Here is a 17908-nt window from a genome sequence, read left to right on the forward strand (position 1 = left end):
GCAAGATGATGCATTGACTTTACCTGTCGTCACCGCCAGTGGCAATACATCTCAATAATACGATTATTTGTGATGCTATAATTACTTCAACAAATCAGTTAATTGAATTATTAGCCCAATACAAATATCACAGTTAACGGATGTTCAAGAATGCCTACCCAATATCTCTTTTTTTATGACGGATTTTTAAAAGAAAATGGGAAAGTAATACCTTTGCCATTAGTTATTCAGTTGTCATTAAAAAAAATTAGGCAATGCAAAATACAGCAACACATAAACAAAAACAAAACAAATAAAATCTAATTAATTGTACTTACTTTTATCTGGCAATAGTGTCGAAACCGATCCAAACACATCACTTACCTGCGGGAAGTAAAGTTTGTAAGAAAAATAGTTAAAAAGTACAGCGTTTATTACAAATAATTATCGTGAAATAAGTAGCACACACTGCAAAACATTGTTACATATATGCTTGAAAGATTCTGGATTTTTAGAGGAATGTGCCCGCGCCTCTGAAGCCCCAAAACGTGACATTCAAGGAAGCAATAACTTGAAATGTTACCTCTCAGGAAATGACACTTATTTTATTTTCTATAGCATCTTCATGTAAAGATGCAAATGTCCATTGCATTAAACCCCTATAAAAAGGGCTTAATTTATCAAGTATCACGGAAATCATAAAAATGTTCAAGACCTTCTGAAAACTTGCGTAAAGAATTTTAGTGTAGAAATATACCGCTTTGCAAAAGGGACTTGGTTGTTGCATGAATGAAAAATAAGCTTTATTGATTTACACCCATGCCAAAAGATTTTACATACGATTTTACAGGGCGAAATTAAGAGGCTTATTTTTAAATAGGCAAAAGAAATTAAAACGGATTCCACCGAACAGAATCTAAATTGAGAGGAAAACAGGCTTAACAGGAATGAACAAAGGTTGCCGTTGTTCAAGACACGTTAGTGTCAGTCTACAAAGCATCATTTTAGTCTTTAGGATATGTCTTCTTTTCCAGCTTCAGCTCTGCCATGTTTTTAGGGTAAGACTAAGGTCAAGCAAAGGAAAATAAAATTATACTAAAAAATGTTCCAATTCTAAATCAATATTAAAGTAAAGTTTCTCGCCACTAAAACAAAACGAAATTAAAACAATGTCTGGGCACCGAAGAGGACACTATATTTAATCATGCCTTATGAGGAAATCTTTGACATTAAATGGTTTGCAAGAATTACCATTAGGACGAAAGTTGCTCCAGAGAACAATGACCAATAGTACAGAATGGAACAAGGCTCTGATAAGTGTGGGTGAACAGAATCTAAAATCTGATCATATAAATCGTGACTCCTGATCATCGTCAATAATATTTCATCTCCCTTCTCAAATAAACACATTTGACAGAGGTGACATGCGAGAGAGAGAGAGAGAGAGAGAGAGAGAGAGAGAGAGAGAATTTCTTATCCATAGCCATCTACCTCTTCTATGTGTCTTAATGCACTTTCAGCACATATGAAAGAGATGAACATAATTACCTCTCTTCCCATCTCTTTATAAAATAGCTTATTTGTTAATTAATATTTTTTTATTGGATAATAGCCTTTGCTTGCTGTTATCGATAAACCTCGAATCATGTACCACTGACCAGGGTCACCCGTACTTTATTAACTCCTTAAGTGTCGTCCAAGAATTCCTCTTGACAATCTTGGTAAGCAAAGTACAAATTTGAAAAGATGAAGAACATTTCTTTCCTTTTCTCTTCTTCCAATCTATACTTCCATTCCTCTCATACGGTAAAAAACAAAGGTTACTTTTCGATTTAAACGTAAACTAAAATGTCTTTTCTAATCAATCCACTCTGGCCCCAGAACCCTTCTCTGGAAGAACTCTCACATCGTCTTCTATTCGTTCGCTCCCTCGAATTCCATTTCCAAATCCACAAAGCAATTAAAGCACTTGTTACTGTCCCCTACCCTCTAAAACATCTATACGGCTAAGGTTGTGTCCCTTCCAATGGAAGTCACTCAAAAGTCAAATTGGAGTTTTTAACCTGTGTGCTCTGCTCTGCCAAGATTTGCATGCAGTGTGTTTCTGTCGTGGGTCCCTATTCGTTCATTTTTCTATTAATTAATTATAGGTATAGATTTATTGTTATCGTCCACCGTTTGGAAATAATATTGGTATGAAAATACCTCAAATTCATTAAAGGTGTCGCAATAAAATGACTCAGTCAAGGGGTGTGCGCCAGACTATATAAACATGGTTTACCATTCATTTCCATGAAACACACGCACATATATGTACATGTGTGTGTATGTATGTGTGTATATATGTATATGTATATATATATAATTATATATGTATATATATATGTAATATATTTGAGTATGTGTATTTATATATATATATATATATATATATATATATATATATATATATATATATATATATATATATATATATATATATATATATATATATATATATATATATATATATATATATATATATATATATACAGGTACTTAAATAAAATATATATATAATACGCATACACACACATACATAAATACATATGTATATATGTGTATATATATATATATATATACATATATATATATATAGAGAGAGAGAGAGAGAGAGAGAGAGAGAGAGAGAGAGAGAGAGAGAGAGAGAGAGACTCGCAGGTCGATATTCCACTTTCAGGTAATGCCGATTTCATGGATGCGTCACTACAATATCTCTTCCCTAACAGAGAAAAAATGGAGGAATGGAAATTCAAACTCTGAAATAAAATGGAGAAAATATTTAGCGAATTCTGTCCCTTGCGTCTATGTGAATATGAAGGGAATGGAAGTGTTTCCATTCACAGGTTTTTTCTTTGTTTTTAATTTCCTTGCTCGATTTTATTCTGTCTGGTTAAATATATTATATAATATTCTGCCCATCGTTTGATAAATGGAATAGTAAGTTAGTAAGGCGAGTATAAGTAGAATATTATGTTGGTAAGGCGCATATAAGTGGAATATTTAGTTGGTAAGGCATTCGCCTGATTTAGTGGTGGTGGTAAGAGCCTTGTTGAAAAATCAAAGTGAAACTACTTATTAAAAATTAGTAATGAACTGCATTAAATTCCTCAAAATAATATGTAAATTATAGGTATCCATAGGATAAATTTATTTAACTGCTTGACAAGATAAATCCATTAATCTCGAATCTAAATACTACCAGAAAACCAAACTACAGAGTAATTACAGAGTCAAATAAAGCAATTTACGTAAAATAAAAAAAAGGAAAAAGCTAAATTTGCTACGTACACAAGATGCCTTCTCACGGGTGTGTAACCAAATGACAGATGAATAGGATTTTATAAATACAATGTCCTTTCGTTAGTTTTTCTATTCTAATGAAACATAAGAAATGCAATAAAACAGTAAAGTGATAAACAAAGTTAGCTAATACAAAAAATGAGAAAAAAAATCAGTAAGTTTCAGCACCTTAGGGATACTATTGTGAAGCTTAGGTGAAAAGGAATTTTTTTTTTGTATCCTGATAAAAGTTCTTTGAGAATCAGTCATAAATGAAATATATATCTAGATCACTGGAGACAAAAATCAAAGGAGATCTGCGCCAACCATTTGCTTCAAATGAGTGTCATCTACGACTTACAACGAAGTCCACCCATTTATTGAATCACTTATCACAGAGGAAACCAAATCGATCTTACAACGATTTGAAGAATATTTAAAAAATACAACTTAAAACATCATTCTACAGCTACTTTTGTGAATAAAATTACACAAGTGAAATATAAAGCAGCAACGAATTTCCTTCAGCTGATAAGCCAAACAAATTAAGTAGAAGTGAGTCTACTGCTCCTACCCTGCCAGATAGTATCTGGGAGCGGTGCAAAGTAATAAAAGCATTCGACATGTGTTGGTCCGAAGCTCTTTAAGACGGGTTATTAAAGCAATTTAGATTGATAAAAGATTGTAGATATTGATAATTATTCTTAACTGCTAACTCCTGTGTTACTATGTAAATGAAAAATATATCTACATATTACACGACATTTTGTTTTATATTTAAACAATCAGTTTCATCATTAGCGGAACAACCACAAAGTGTGCACTGGTAAAGTATAAATTATCGACAGATTTTGTGAAAATAAAAAGAAACTCTAATAAAGAGAACGTTATTCGGAAGGTCCGAAAACAATACGAAAAAGAGTCGAGCAAAAAAATATAACGTTGAAACCATGTGAAATTAAGAGACACCTGACAATGCCTGTGTAAGAATACATACGAAGCTGGAATTAATTTCCGCAGCGCAAGTCTCGTATTCAGTCTACACTTCAATATTTAGCAACAAGACACTCTTATTTTCAGAGTAGTGATACAGACAGCAGGGGCGTGTCACAAAATTGTCGGGCAGACGTTTATGCAATATTTAGAAACGCTGTATGATAATTTCCAAAGTTAACTTAAAGTGTACAATTTCTTATGATTTACAATTTTTTGAAATTTAGGGTGTCAAAGCCAAGCCCTAGAGCGCTTCCGGCCTTTCAGCGCTCAACACACTGAAAAGAGGGAGTTGGAGTGGTTGGACAGCAAGGTAACAAGATTCACAAAACAGAGGAGATGTAGCATAAGGGTCTACAGGTGGAACTGGGAGAAACCCACAGTTCCAAAGTTAGAGAGGCTGGGAGGCACGTTTGAAGAAAGGGAGCGGGAACGAAGGTAAAGTTAAGTGGGTAAAAAGTGCCTACAGTGCACCACTTGAGTACACTGACGACACTTACTTTCTCCTTGAAGCCAATAACATACTACTTAAATTTCCACGGAACAGTGTTTCCATTTGCCAAAGAAACGTACAACACAGTGAAAAAAAGGTTGTTAAGTGTGGTTAGCTATCGTGTACGAAACTTACCAAGATTAAGGAAATTATATTATATTAATTCATGTGTCTCCTATGAAATTCCTCTCACTCATTCAGAATGTAACTGAAACGAATAAATAAGTAAAGCATACACGAACATAATGCAGATAAGAGACGAAAAAATTAAATAGCAATGTAATCTTGATTAATAAATGATGAGCAACTTATTTCAGTGAATGAAAATTACAAAGCAAATGGTAGTAACAATATCATTCCTGTTGTAAAAGCTGTCATTTTATACTCACACCGATGCTGAAATTATCAGGTTTCATAATTGGAATCACTCAAGTACCTATCGACTTTCGGTATCTTTAAAACAGGTTACTTGCAGTAGTGTTTGTTTCATTTGTATTATGAAAAATGGAGAGAAATTTGTTTCATAAAGGCTTAATAAACTTTTATATTGTTCTTCAAGCCGCGCAAGGAAAAGGTGCAGTTTAAATACAGATACATAAAGGCGATTTTACTCAATAAAACAGTAATACAAACAAGGAAATATATACATAAATGAACTACAGCGAAAAACTCAGGCAAAGAACTATTTGACGCGCAAACTGACACACAAACGTCTCCTAATCCAAGAATTACAGATTGAAATTTTCTGCTGCATGGGACATAAGTGTTTTCAAAAAAAAAAAAAAAAAAAAAAAGCAAGTCTACCAAACTGAAGCTTATCAAAACATTTAATATATTTGGTTGCTCCATCAAACCAACATTTTTTGGTTTAGTACTTCATCTGCTTCTAAAGACAAACTTTTTATGACATACGGTAGCTATGCAACCTATACACTTGAGACAAAAACAATTATAGCCTTGTGTGTGTGTGTGTGTGTGTGTGTGTGTGTGTGTGTGTGTGTGTGTGTGTGTGTGTGTGTGTGTTTTATACTAGAGAGCACCACAGTTTCACGGTAAATTTGGCGAAATGAAAGACCCCTGATACTAGGCATAGTGACACTAACAGAATTTGTATGACGATGCTTGCAAAGAGATCTTGCAGATATTCGTTAACTTGGAACTGCAGTATAAAATTTAGGCCAAAGGCCCAGCGCTGGGATCTATGGGGTCATTCAGTGCTGCAAATAATGCTGAAGTAATTGTTAGGAGAGAATGGAAAGTAAGATGGAAGAAAGACAATATAACGGAGGTATACTAAACTGAATCAAAGGGGGTTGAAACTAGATGCCGAAAAGACGCTGCGAAAAACCTTAAGTAATGCCTACAGTGCACCGCACTAACCCCTACGGGATTTCGTTAATTTATAACAAGCACTAAAGGTGATAAACCAGTCATGAAAGCCAAAGTGGTTTATGTTGTGGCGATGACGTAACTTAAGAATCATTCCTGTGAAAAATGAAACCTATGAGGTGATTCACCGCTGAAGGAGAAACCGAGTGAATAGAAGGTTTTGAAGGTGTAACAGGAAGAGAACCTCGTAGTTGCACTATAAAACAATTATTAGGAGAGGGTGGAAAGTATGAAGGAATAAAGAGAATATGAAAGGAGGTACAGGTGAAAGGAATGAACGGGGTTGCAGCTAGGGGCCGAAGGGACGCTGCAAAATACCTTAAGTAATGATTACAGTTCACTACGGGAGGTGCACTGACAGCACCACCCCGGCCACGGGGTCCTGTGAAAAACGTAGCCATGACTTTGATCCATTCTGTTTAAAAGACAAAATTCCCAGAAGGCCACTGACATCTGCACAAAAGATCTGATGCAAGTGAATTACTATCAGTATCCCCAGGGACAGCAGAAGCCTTACCAAAATATATCCAGAATCATTAGTTACTGTGCTATAGGTGCAACGCGAATCCTTTAGTCAAAACATAGCACAATGCTTAATCAATAACATAATTATTTTTGCATAAGATAAACCTCAAACGCATCTGTGTTTTACATGAGATACAAAGCTTCCAACACCTAAGCTATGAAGTATATAAATTAGGCAGAACTGAACTTCATTTGAAGAAATCTGCAATCAGATTTATTGTCAAGATTATCCAGTTTGCAATTAGGTAGGTCTGAAATGTTTTAATCATCCTACAGGAATAAAGGATGCCAACAAGCAACAATCTGTATTTAAGGGACTTATATCCTAAAAGCTTACATATAAACATTTCAAAAGCCTTAGACTGTAGTGAAAAGATTCAGACTGGTTGTAATTGCTGCAGCCATGATTTTTTGCAACACTGAACTAGGCATCATATTCCATAGCTTTTCTAGAAATACTATTTCGAAACTAAAAAGTTGAAATCTGCTTAGTTTGGGAGACAAGACCCCAGAAATCCTTTAAAAAATGTGCACTCGTTTGTCCAGGTACTCTGGGTGCATTCTATTACCCTTCGAGGGAAAAGGCGGGTCAGGAGAACATGCACCAAGAAGGTATTTCCTGTATAATGATTTTCAACATTTTTAATCATAACTCCTCTTAGCAAATCTATAATACTTTTCCTTTCCAAATTTTGAGTTTCCCTTGGGATTAAATAAGCCTAAATCTGTGATGAATTCTTATGGAATATTTTGATGAAAGGACCCTCAAAAGCTCAGATTCTTTATTAGTGAGTAACTGAGTTCTACTATTTACAAATTAACACAAGATGTTATTAGTATAATTTTTTTATTGTAGTACTGGGAATATATTACTTTGGAGTAAACAACCAGACACTGAATCTGAATAAAAATTTAAAACTCCTATTTTTGATGTGGAAGAGGAAAATGCGATTCAAAACTAAGGCGCAGCAGTTCTAAGCAGGGTTGGAAGGTCTTATACAAAATATTACTATCTGCTATGACAAACATTTACCATGAATAAACCCTATAAAATGTCAGATATATGAATGACCATTTATCTTATACAGGCAATCAACGACACTCACGTAATTCCAGGAGTGACCAGCCATTCTGATCAGATATACCTTATATATTCCAGTCTGTGAGCCCAGCCTGTGTTTATAGCTGAAATCACCAGAGAATGAAAAAGATGCATTGGTTTTTTTTTTTTTTTTTAGCCTAAAGTAATACCGCTGAGTTAAGAGAACCAGATGAGGAGGAGAGAATACACATAACTCCTTTTAATATGATTCAACATTACATACTTATTCGTCTGTGTTTAGGTTTTTTTCTAGAGAGAGAGAGAGAGAGAGAGAGAGAGAGAGAGAGAGAGAGAGAGAGAGAGAGAGAGAGAAAAACACATAATTCCACTATTTCTCTACAATATAATTACCACTGCCTACGATGACAACAGAGACAAAGTAGGCCTCCACATACAACATAAAAAAAATATACTTAATCCCTTCCATACGCCCTCGTTATGCCTGCGAAAAGCTCTCTCCTAACGACATGAAAAGATACCGAGCAGCTAAAAACTCGAGGGGGGCCAATTTCCCCGAGACGCACCAAACGCAGATGAATATCGGAGGCGCACTGTGTGCCATTGTGATGCAAAGGCCCAGGGACGACGTACTCACGTTTCCCCAGCTTGGCATTTGTTTGCTTGGCTAAAAGTTCCTGTAGGACGACCGGCTGATTTACATCACAATTAACAACTTGTATGCGGGTAGCGACGCTGGCGCTCGAGTTGAAGTGAATGGCATTGCGTCTGGGGGAGGGGACTGGGGGAAGGGGGGAGAGGAGTAGGGTTCTGTGACGATGGAGATCATTGTAAGGAGGAGAGCAAGTGGAAACGGGATTTAAAAGACTCATTTGTAATATGCTAAAAGACCAATAAAAAAGACACTGAATGCAATCCTGATAGATATTAATGATAGGCCCAACTAAAAGTTCTCATGCTAGAGCAAAGAAAACTAACAGAGAAAATCATGAAGCTCGAAATGCAAAAATTGTTTTGCAACATCTAATGGTAAAATTTAACGCAATGTCAAACTGACCGAAAGACTAGAGCGCGGATGCTGCTGCATTAATATTCTAACAAAAAAAAAGCATAAATTAATGTTTGAGGACTGAACGCACAAATACTCCAGGAAGGATAGAGAATAGTAATTAGATTTCGTTTTTGATGTATGCAAATCTTCCAGTCCCTCACCATCCTTCTATCTGTATACTCCTCTGTACGTATTATTATTATTATTATTATTATTATTGAAGCTTCCAAAGAAAATGCTGTTCCTCGCGAAATTGAAGCTTCCAAAGAAAATGCTGTTCCTCAGAAAGAAGTAACAGAAAGTAATGGGAAATACAGGGAAAAAAGATCACTTATTAAAAAAGAAAAATATATTAACAAACTAATAAATATATAAAATGTAAGTAAATTATTAAAACACAAGGAAAATTGTATTAGGGTAATTCTGTCTGCCTCTCTCTGTATTGTGTGTAAAAGAAGTATACAGATGAGTGCCAGATATTACTTCACGTACACAAGACCTGGGTCCAGATACCTTATTCGTCATATCACCTTTACATTGCATTCGTCCATTTTCATTGGTTTATACATAAAACTAGAGTCTCAACTGCCGCTGCCATCGACCTTATTATGTATCTTAATTAATTTTGACTTAGCTGAGTGCTTGGTGAGAGCCACCATTAGATCCAATATACTCCATAACAGGACAAGGTATGGTGGTACACAAAGCTTCAGACATCATTTTTTGGGATGAACGGGGGATCTGTTTATGCCAATTTGTGTGGAAAAGGTTCATTCGTAAGTTAAAAATACTCTAAATGAAACCCCCCAAAATAAAATCACAATCAAATCCTTTCTCTTCACGCATGCACACACACACTATATATATACAGTATATATATATATATATATATATATATATATATATATATATATATATATATATATATATATATATATATATATATAATATCTATATAATCTATATATATAGAATCTATATATGTACATATATATGTGTACATACACATAGATTATATATATGTATATATAATCTATATATACATACATACATATATATATATATATATATATATATATATATATATATATATATATATATATATATATATATATAAATATATATATATATATATATATATATATATATATATATATATATATATATATATATATATATATATATATATATATATATAAAGGAAGGAATTAAGAAGTTAAAGAACGGAAAGACGTCAGGAGTCGAATGGTTTTAAAGTATTATGCTGTTTGTACAGTGATGGTAAGCGGCTGACCAGGTTTTGTAAGTTATATTTGGATGAAGCAAAGGTACCAAAGGAATAGGTGATACAGGCGACTGTAAGGATTATAGCGACACAACTTCAATATGCGAGGGAACGTGTATGGTGGGACTGTATGGTAGGCTTTTCACTGAGAAAGTAAGACAGATGATAAAACGACTGACAGGTGAAGAGCAGTGTGGGCTTTAAACAAGGTGTTGAGAAAGGGTTGGGCAGGAGATTCGTTACTGAGAGCGATTTAAACTCTGATAAAAATAACGCATGTTTCAGAATGTGCAGGTGTGGGGAAAAATACTTCGAGGTTAGAGGGCTGCTTCCATTGATATCTTCCACCTAACACAACCAAAATTCACAATATATGTAAAACATCTGTTTTGTACTTCTTGAAACCGTGACGGGTTCATAATCATAATCATGACTAAACTAGAGAAGTAATATGCTACTTTGATCTTAATCCGTCTATCAAGAATTTCTCTCTTAAAGAACTCTCAGTCACACATCTTAATTTACTGATTTAAATTTCGTTTCAAGATCCAAAAAGAAGTCGAGCAAATTTACCTCCCCATCGTTTCCGAACATCCCAGACCCTTCAAACTATTTTTTTTAAAGCAAGCCCATTTAAAAGTCAAAGTGAGTTACCTCGAGGGCTCCATAATTATATTTTCAGTCATGCACCTTTCCCAATACTTCATACACGGTATTTGTCATGCAGCTAAATAAACTTCTTAAGCACTCTTTGGGTAGCAAAGATTTCAAGACGCATATTTTTTTCTTTATAATTTTTTAGGTTAAGAAATAAAAAGTCCCTGAATATGTATATATATATATATATATATATATATATATATATATATATATATATATATAATATAAATATATATATATATGTGTATATATATTATTTACATACATAGCAAATAAAAATAACCATATCTCGTGAATACTAGAACATTCCCGTTAATCGATCCACAGAATAACAGAGAGAGAGAGAGAGAGAGAGAGAGAGAGAGAGAGAGAGAGAGAGAGAATTAAAACCACTACGTTTGTGATGAAAGCATGCATTCTACTCTCAACAACAAAAAATAGTAAATAAATTAGCCAAAGCGGAAAACAGTTCCATATCTAACAACCCATTTCTGTCTTTCGCAGGCCAGAAAATATATCTTGAATAAAATAATTGCCAAGCAAGAAAAATTGCAGATGACTTGTTCTAAATAAAGGGTCAAGAAGAGTAACTGTTTGGATTGCAGGCATTCAGTATACACCTCTATCCATGGATCCTCTCAAGAAAACCTTATCTTACCAAAGAAAAACACACACACACACACACACACACATATATATATATATATATATATATATATATATATATATATATATATATATATATAATATATATATATATAAATGTATGTATATATGCTTATATATGTATATGCATATATATACATATATATGTATGTATACATAGGTATTTATAGTGTGTATGTATGCGTATATATATATATACTGTATATATATATATATATATATATATATATATATATATATATATATATATATATATATATATATATATTCTGCGTTTTTAAACGGTTCCTACTTCGCCATCGCTTCTAGAACAATTGTCTTCATCAACGTAGTAATTCAAATTTACAATTTTCCCTCCACCTTTCCCCTCTGCATCTCAGCCCGTTTTCTATGACCATGCAGCCTAACAATGCATCTTATCCCGTATTCTATGATTTAAACTTTGTATAAGCACACCAGCACCAATCCAAGACACCATTAACTATTTGATATGGGTCACTCATATAACTCTCTTTATCTTTTTATACGTAACGATCGTATCGTTGCTAATATTTCCTTTACACTAAAGTGAATACAAATGGCATGCTGAGGATTACACATATATCCAATATTCATAGTTTGATCTAAATTTCTTCCTGACAAAAACTTCTTGTATTGACACTAATTCATTTACAAGCTATAAATTTTGACATTTTACATTTCCCTTGAATATATGCAAGCACGGAAATTGCTTCATTACGTCACACTCGTAAATCTCGATCTTATCGAGATTTTCTTAGAGAGAGAGAGAGAGAGAGAGAGAGAGAGAGTTACAATTCAGAAAGGCAAGAAAGTGTCATGATATTTTCCCATTTGCCTAAAACCAACAGAGAGAGAGAGAGAGAGAGAGAGAGAGAGAGAGAGAGAGAGAGAGAATTGGCAATTCAGAAAACCAGGAAAGTGTCATGGTACTTCCCCGTTTGCCTAAAACCAAGAGAGAGAGAGAGAGAGAGAGAGAGAGAGAGAGAGAGAGAGAGAGAGAGTTACAATTCAGAAAGCTACTTTCCCATTCGCCCACCACAGAGAGAGAGAGAGAGAGAGAGAGAGAGAGAGAGAGAGAGAGAGAGAGAGAGAGAGAGAGAGAGAATTGGCAATTCAGAAAGCCAGGAGAGTATCAACACCAGCGAAGATCCACCGGGAAATCTCATATATGATGTGAAGAGAATAGACAACGAAGCAAGCACTAAATTCAAAAGACCAATTTGCCCGGAGGTGCCAAAAACAGATGAATACCGAGCGCTCTCGCTTCGCTAAAAGTTCCTGTATAGCAGGACGAGCCGATTTGCATAAGAATTGAGAAGAAAAGTCAGTGCAGGTGATGGGGACTGCGGAAAAGTGAGCCACAGTACGTAGCATTGCGTTGAAGACACCTATTTGGAGATAAGCTATGGGAAACGGGGTGGGGAAATTATTATTTTAATTATTTGTATAATGATTTTGATAACAAAGCAGTAAGTAAACAGGAACCTTCCTCGCTCTAGTTCTTAAAAAGATCAGGAGAGAATTTAGGGTTTTAGAATCTATAAAGTGCCCTCGTAGGGGAACGCAACAAAAACAGAATATTCAATGGAAAAGGGAACTGGGCTTCAGGAACTATAAGATATTCCTGCAGGAGAACAACATTATATTCACCGGAAAATGGAAATTTTTATGAGGAAACGTCCTCACTCCTTCTGCAACTCTTTCAGTGAACGATTAAATCAGAAAAACCCTATTAATGTTGCGTAAATGTAAGACAGAAAATGCACAGAAAAAGAATCTTCATCTCCGAAAACATTTCAAAACGAAGTACAGACAATCTTAGTTTTCCTGTATACACCCTCTCTAACAATGTTGGCTTCAGTAATCGACAGGAGTTTTAAGCAAATCACAGGGAATCAGAAGATTTGTTGTTCATTACATTTATGCTAAACGCAGGCGCTAACGACTCATCGTCTTCAAAACAGAGTTCAGAATGATACTGCCAGTCTTTTGAGGCTTCCATAACCTTGAAGTAAATTCATGATCATCAGAGTTTAAATTCTGGCTATAAGTACTGCTTATTCTGATTAAAATATGTCAGATGTTGATAAGCATATATCAGCAATCGTTGTTGTTCAACTTTCTTCCCCCTCCCCCCAACACCCACGGTATTATTGGACCCTTTGCGAGGTATCGTGCACAATTGAATGGTTTGATGTTTTGGTTGTTTTATTTTTCCCTGAACATTTACGGTCGCCGAACTAGTGAATTTTTTGGGGAAAGTTAACGCTAAGGGATTGCGTTTCTTTAAACTCAAGCAATCATAATTTGCCTTAGTGACTAAAATGAAAACTTCGAACGAGACTCTTAGTCAAAAATACATTACCCGTTATCGAATTGTACTTCCTATTTATTTTATTCAAATTCTCCTGCTTGCTTTGCTACTTGGTCACCAGTAGGCATTCATTCCTGCCTTTGTGATTCGTTTCCGGGCAACTTAATGTTTATCTAAATCCAAGATCTTGTTATTATTGCCAGATCATCACAAAACCTTCTGTCCCAAAGCAAAATTCGCGATGATTTATTAAATCTGCACGAAGCGATTCTCTCATGACTCAAAAAATAAGACTTGTAGTAAGCGCGTGCTACTCGCTTTGCAGAACGCCAGCAAACAGTATTGATTCTCTTGCACATCACTGCAAGACTGTGTCCTTCACCTCCTCAAAATCTCCATCTTTGCATTTAATTTTCTGCCAATCCAGTTCCCTTCGAGGGTCAAACTGTGCTTTGCATATAATTTTTATACTCACGGATTATGAACTTTCTGAACTTTTTGTTAACATTTTCTAAAACATTACTTTTAAATCCTCTTTTCGTTCTATGGGATATCAACCATAGTGTCCTTGTAATCAAGGACATTATGGCGCCTTCACTGACATCAAAGTATCTGTCATATGAGCCAAGCAAATATAGCCCAAAGGGTCATTCTTGCATAAGTGGATAGATTGACTTATTTCTTTAATCTGACATCACTACTACAATATTCGACGATGTCAGAAATATAATGTTTTCCAAATATTTGAAAATGTGAAGCGAAAAACTTTTCATTCAGTTCGTACATACTTCATGAGTGCCTCCAAACCTTAAGCCCATGATACTTTCTATAAAAGAGAGAGAGAGAGAGAGAGAGAGAGAGAGAGAGAGAGAGAGAGAGATTATCTATTCATTCCTTATTCGTTCATCATCGTTCAAATGTCATTTATGTCTTTTCCTAACTCGCTGTCCCAATTTCGCCCAGTCTCGATTTTATCGACGTGTTATCACATCTCCTTTCCTGAGAGGAAAAAAAAAATCAGGAAAAAAATTCGATTCATCAAACTTTATAATAAAAATGGAGCGCATAATCGTAGAATTCTAGCCTCCAGTCTCTCGTCAAATCTATGGGAAGGAAGTTATTATTTTCCTCCGTTGCCTCTTCATTTTTATTTCTCTTCTGGAGTCGTTCATTCTGGTCAATTTCAGTTCAGTAATCAACAATTTGCAAGAAAAAGTTGAGAGCGAACTGCAGCCGTCCATCCTCTTTGAACGATGTTGATACGGAAGATGATTATGTTGATAATGTTGATCATCAGAATCATCAACTCGAAATTGTCAGCGAAGAATGAATGTCCCCAATCAGGAACTTCAAAATGAGGCAAAATTCATCTCCAACATGAAATTGATTTTGGATCTGTCTGCCGCTATGAGATATTATTTTCTTATGCTCCAAATACTGACTTTTTATTCTTTTTATTATTATTTTAAGAGGCATTGTTCCCGCTTTGATATTTAATCTGAAAAATCACTGAATCTCTCGGTAGTGTTTTCATTTTGAAATCTAACTGAAGATTAATATTTAAATTATAAAGATAATTTCAGTCAGAGAATTTTATGTCAAACGAATCCCGTGAGATGTAAAGTGGATTTGATATCTCTAAATACTGACTACAAAACATATAAATCAATGAGTCAATTAATCAATCAATCGATCAATAAACAAGTCAATTACACCCAATTTATGTACTTACCTGAACTCGCTGTCCATTTGTTGACTTTGAGGTCGATAAAGACATCCGAACACTCACCTGAATAAAAAAGAAAATTCAGGTTAGAAAAATGATTCAAGTTAAAGCTGTAACAATCAAATGTACCCATTGTCGTTGCTGCAAAAGCATATATATTACCTGACACTCCTTGCTTAAAGTCGAAAGTTCTTTCGTGTATGTACACGAATTTGAAGAATGAATTTTGAAGACATGAATTGTAAAGAAATGTCATTTCAACAAGTGGACAAATTGCAACCAAGCCACGTGTACATAAGCTAAACAGAAGGTTAACAGTATCCTTTGGGTCAATCGCACTCTAACAAAGACAGCGAAATCCACCGATACAACGGTAACAATCAACAGTGGGTATTTCAAAGGTCTCGATAAGAACTGCGTCCACTGGGTAAATGGGGCTTTATTTGTATTAAGGACCATCAATAATAGGCAATTATTGTTCCGTGCAAACGTTTGCGTGTTTCCACGAACGAGGCGTATTGTCCGAATTACGGTTCTTGAGGACTGATGAAAACGTCAGACGTTCAAAAGAGAAGACTGAAATTGTCATATCGCTAGCCAGGTGTCACTGAACTCGGTCATGGATTGAACTGTTTTAAGTCGCTGACAAATCCGTTCTAAGTAGCTGTTCATAAGTGAACAATAGATCACTTAAAAGACTTGTTGTGTAGATGTCTTTTGAAGTAATAGTATACTTCAATGAACGCACGCACTAAGTGGAAATGATAAGGTTCATATACACTTATACGCCACAAAAAGTGAAGGATTATTTTAGAAAAATATACACAAATGGTTTGTTAACTCTTGATATACAATGGAATTCATGTTAGGGCAAATGCATAGAACGCTATGAATGATTCACTTTGTAACTTAATGCCCTTAAACGCAGTGTCTACGAGACAGAAGAATAATCAGAAACTACTAAAAGCGTTGTCAGTCATCAGTGCAGAAAGATTTCGCGAAAGCAGGGACTGATGTCATCTCGTGCTTTCCCCTCTGCTCAGGTCTTAATCAAGGTCCTTGGTCTTAATCACCTCGGTATATCCTACGAGATACCTCTGGGCCGTTTCAAACGTCCTTGGAATCGTGATACGCCCAGGTCAGCCAGTGCTAGACTTAAATATATGCAGTGCACACCCACCCAAACACACACACACACATACATATATACAATATTAGTATATATGTAATAGTATATGTATATATATGTGTTTATGCATACATGTGTATGTGTGTGTGTATATATATATATATATATATATATATATATATATATATATATATATATAGAGAGAGAGAGAGAGAGAGAGAGAGAGAGAGAGAGAGAGAGAGAGAGAGAGAGAGAGAGAGAGAGAGAGAGAGAGAGAGAGAAAATCAGTTGCTCAGTATTTACCAGATATTTATGTATTTGAAATAATCACAACGATCTCTTATTTTGAAGGAGTAGAAAAGTCATTGTGGTTATTAAAAATCTGCACACACATACATATAATATATATATATATATATATATATATATATATATATATATATATATATATATATATATATATATATATATATATATATGTACATATATACAGTATCTATATTATGTATACTGTATATATACATGCATATATAGGCTATATAATATAAAATATATATATATATATATATATATATATATATATATATATATATATATATATATATATATATATATGTGTGTGTGTGTGTGTGTGTGTGTGTGCACGTTACCCTCAAACCACACTTATAATGACATCGCTGTAAATCAAAACTAATGAACAGAGGAAGCAGAATGAAACTGGCACCAGCATCTGCGCATTACGGAGCAGAATGATATTCCAAAATTCCGTTTCCGGCTGAAGCAAAACTTTTCTTAATTATGTTGAGGGAACTTGGGCGCTGAGACTTCGCCCAGTGCACTGAATGAGAACTGCTGATATTACGGTATTTACCCTGAAAAGAAGTTTTTCTAATTGCTTCATTTTGCGGGAATATTAAAGGAAAATTAGCTATTTATAAGTAAATAAATAAAAAAAACAAGTAAAAAATGCGCCGAAGTTTCTTCGGCGCAATCGAGTTTTCTGTACAGCGTATAATCATGGCCACCGAAAATAGATCTATCTTTCGGTGGTCTCGGTATAGTGCTATATGAGCCGCTGCCCATGAAACTTTAACCACGGCCCGGTGGTGGCCTATCCTATATAGATGCCAGAAGCATGATTATGGCTAAATTTAACCTTAAATAAAATAAAAACTACTGAGGCTAGAGGGCTGCAATTTGGTATATTTGATGATTGGAGGGTGGAGGACCAATTTGCAGCCCTCTAGCCTCAGTAGTTTTTCAGATCCGAGGGCAGACAGAAAAATCGCGGACAGA

Source organism: Macrobrachium rosenbergii, chromosome 4, assembly GCF_040412425.1.
Source record: "Macrobrachium rosenbergii isolate ZJJX-2024 chromosome 4, ASM4041242v1, whole genome shotgun sequence".
NCBI lineage: Eukaryota > Metazoa > Arthropoda > Malacostraca > Decapoda > Palaemonidae > Macrobrachium > Macrobrachium rosenbergii.